This window comes from Palaemon carinicauda, chromosome 9 (assembly GCF_036898095.1).
Source record: "Palaemon carinicauda isolate YSFRI2023 chromosome 9, ASM3689809v2, whole genome shotgun sequence".
In the NCBI taxonomy this organism is placed as follows: Eukaryota; Metazoa; Arthropoda; class Malacostraca; order Decapoda; family Palaemonidae; genus Palaemon; species Palaemon carinicauda.
In genome coordinates this window covers 140095434-140099836 of record NC_090733.1, presented here as the reverse complement: position 1 = coordinate 140099836, position 4403 = coordinate 140095434, and positions in this window count along the sequence as shown.

The window sequence follows — 4403 nt, the reverse complement described above, 5'->3', positions numbered from 1 at the left end:
AAAAAAATCGTTAATGGATTACACATGAATATGGTAAATTAATCACTTTTCTCTCCATGTATCTATAATACCCTTCATCCGTATCCGTCCAGTTTTTTCCTAGAGAAATATCAATATCTTAAAAAAAAAAATAACATTAAATAAATAAATTAAAGATACCCTCCATCCGTATCCGGCCATTCTTTTTTTAGAGAAATAGCAATATCTTTAAGAAAAAAAAAAAAAAAAAAAAAAAAAAAAAAAAAAAACTGCTCTGCAAATGCAACATTAGACGATAGTCTATTAGCATGAAAAAAAGCTTCTTCAAAGCTAGAGTCTTTGCTGCCACAGTCAGATTTTTTTTATCTAAAGAACATATTTAGGTAAATATTAAAAACTGCAATTGTAAATACAAAATGTGTAAAATAAACAAACTATTTATGTAAATATACCAGGATGTATATATGTTATAAATTCCAAGATTGTAAATATTATTTCACAATAAAAGATAAAAAAAAAAATCAACCGAGACAAGTGGAACCATATATGCCTATAGACTCAATCTATAGAGTTGTAGTAGCCAATTGGAAGAGTCCCTGCCTAGCAATCTGTTAGGTTGGGGTTAGACCCCCGCTCAAGCTCGATAGTTTCTTGTATTGTCTGCAACCTCACTATCACTACGAGTCATCAGCACCCATTGCCTGGCCTTCCCTGGTCCTAGCCTGGGTGGAGAGGGAGGGCACTGATCATATGTGTATGGTCAGTCATCACCATCAGCAAATGCTGGATCATCATCATCACAACCGCTATTACCATTATCAGCATAGGCTGGATCGTCATCATCACGATCATCATCTTCGCATTGTCATCATCATTAGCAGCAGTTAATGCTGGATAATCATCATCATTATATGCTGATTGTCATCGTCATCATCACGATCATCATCATCATCATCAGCAGCAGCGGCAGATTCTGTCTCATCATCACCATCTTCATCATTGCCATCATTATCAGATGCTGATTATCATCGTCATCATCAGCATCATCAGAAACAGGAGCAGATGCTGCCTCATCGTCACTATTTTTATCATTATCAGTAGATGCTGAATTATCCCTTCATCATCACGATCATCATCAGATTCTGTGTTATCATCACCATAATCATCATTACCAACATTATCATTATCAGATGGTGATTACCATCCTCGTCAGATGCTGATTATCATCGCCATCATTACGATCATCATCATCAGAAACTACGGCAGATGCTGTCTCATCATCACCATAATCATCATTACCACCATTATCAGTAAATACTGGATCATCACGTCATCATCAGATTCTGTGTTATCATCACCATAATCATCATTGCCATCATTATCATTATCAGATGGTGATTACCACCCTCGTCAGATGCTGATTATCATCGCCATCATTACGATCATCATCATCACCATTATCATCATCATCATCATCAGAAACTGCAGCAAATGCTGTCTCATTATCACCATAATCATCATTATCAGTAAATACTGGATCACCACGTCATCATCACGATCATCATCATCATCGTATACCAATCACCATAATCATCATTATCAGTAAATGCTAGATCATCCCTTTCATCATCATCACAATCGTCATCATCATCGTATACCCGTCATGAAGCTTGGAAGGCAATTGCCCCCCCCCCCCCCCCCCCCCCGCGAGTCAGTATGCATCGACTGCTCCAGCCAGCCTGTCAGTCTCGAGGACGGTCGCCAGATCAAAGCGCTTCCGCCTGACACGGCTCTTTTGTTTCGCAGTTGGCGACGATTTCGTCCCTCTGCTCCATTGTCAGATGAAGATGTCTCCAGGTCGCCTCTATCTCTCCATTATCTCCTCCGTTTCGGTGATGTAATGGAGGAGCTAATTAAGGGGGAGCGAAGGACAAAAGCACTTGATTGATGTAAACGCGACCTGCTGCTTGATATCTCGGTAGGGATGAATGAGAGAGAGAGAGAGAGAGAGAGAGAGAGAGAGAGAGAGAGAGAGAGAGAGAGAGAGAGAGAAAGAGAGAGCCTTATTGCCTTATTTTTTGTTTGGGTTCCCCCAGGTCCCTCAGTGTGAGGCACCTCGTATATCCACCAGAGAGTTGCTAATGCATCTTCCGGTGTATTTTGCATCTTCAGTCTTGGATGGTCTGGGATGCATCTTAGGTATTTATCGAGCTATTCTTAAACACATCTATGCTCACTCCTGATATGTTTCTTAGATGAGCTGCAGCACATTAAATAGTCGCTGCATTATCGATGCTGGTGCGTAGTGGATTAATGTCCTGTGCGCCTTTCTTAGTTAACCTGGAATATTTTTGGCACTATTAATCTACCTCGGCTTGCTCTTTCTGAGTATTTTAAGCTCCATGATGTTTTCAGTAATTCCTTCTATTTGCTTCCATGCTTGTATTATCATGTAGCGGTCTCTTCTCCTTTGCTAGACTGTATAGTTTTAAAAATTGCAGTCGTTCCCAGGTAGTCAAGGTCCTTAACTTCTTCTATTCTAGCAGTATAGGACCTTGGTACACTCTCTATTTGCGCAATATCCTTTTGTAGTGTGGGTACCATATCACATTGCAGTACTCGAGTGTACTACGTACATAAGTTTTGTAAAGCATAATCATGTGTTCAACTTTTCTTGTTTTAAAGTGTCTGAATAACATTCCCAATTTGCTTTACATTTAGCCAACAGTGTTGCTATTTAGTCGTTGCATAACATATTCATATTTAACATTACACCAAGGTCTTTAATTGCTTCCTTGTTTGTGATTGTCTCATTATTAGGTCCCTTGTATGCATACACCATTCCTTCTCTGTTTCTATAATTTATTGATTCGAATTATCGGAGTTAAATACCATCCTATTATCTCCGCCCATTCATATATTTTGTTTAGATCTCTTTGTAGCGAGTTCCTATCTTCATCACAAGTAATTTCTCTACTTATTCTTGTGTCATTGGCGAAACTTCTCACTACGGAGTTTTCAACATCACAGTCTATGTCTGAGATCATACTAACAAACAGCAGTGCAGCTAATACCGTACCTTGTGGCACACCAGATATTACCTGGGCTTCATCTGATTTCCCAAAGAGTAGGGGATTCAGTTGGCGAAGAATCCATCGCAAGAATGTGGGGGGATCACTTTAGTACCATCCTAAATTGTATAAATGACCAAGATACCCGAAATGAAGTGGATACTCTCATCAATGTCAATATGGATTTTCAATATAGTGACCGTATCTCCCCGAGTGACGTGTGCGAGGCTATCAAGAAATTACCTAGTAACAAGGCATCCGGCTGCGATGGCCTTCCTGCCGAGGCTTTCAAATTCTGCCACCCTATATTTATATCCTATTTTCTGCACTATTTAATGCCTGTATATTACACCAATATCTCCCCGAAACCCTTCTACTTGTCCACTTAATACCTCTCATAAAAAACAAACTGAAGGATGCCAGTGACCCAGGAAACTACCGCCCCATCGCCATCACAACAATCTCATCGAAAATATTTGAATCCCTTCTGTTCCGTCGCCTTGCACCATTTCTCCACACCGCAGACAATCAATTTGGTTTTAAAACTAACCACTCGACTGACACCTGTATATATATTTTAAAGGAGTAATTGAATTTCTATACATCCTCGGCCTCCCCTGTCTACTTATGCTTTGTAGACGTGCGGAAGGCATTTGACAGAGTAAACTATCTGAAACTCTTTTTGAAACTACGCAAAAGGGGGACTCCTCTATATCTCATCGGTATATTATACTATTGGTTCTCACCACAGCAGTTCTGTGTCAAATGGGGCAATGTCTTATCCCAGCAATTCGGTTCATCTAACGGTCTCAGGCAAAGAGGCATCCTCTCACCATATTTATTTAATGTTTACACAGACGATTTAAATATCAGACTGAATTCACTTCCCATTGGTTGTACGATTAATGGCTTTACCATAAATAACCTTTGCTACGCTGACGATATGGTCCTCATCTCCCCCTCTGCCCAAGGCCTACAACGTCTTATTGACACCTGCAACGCATACGCTAATGAACATGACATAATCTATAACGAATCGAAGACACAGTGCATGTCTGTCCTTCCTAGAGCGCTCCGTTTCGTAGAAGATCCACATATTTTCCTTCAAAACCATCAGCTAGCATTTGTCAATGATTTTCCTTACCTAGGTCACATCATTACGAAAGATTTAAAAGACACATCTGACATTGAAAACAGGCGACGTAAATCGTGTTGTCTAGGGAACATGGTAACGAGAAGATTTGCCTTCTGTCGCCAAGATATCAAAAAACTCCTATTTCAAACCTACTGCTATAATGTATACGGCTGCTCGCTATGGGCAAACTATACGCGAGAATCGATGAGACGTATCAC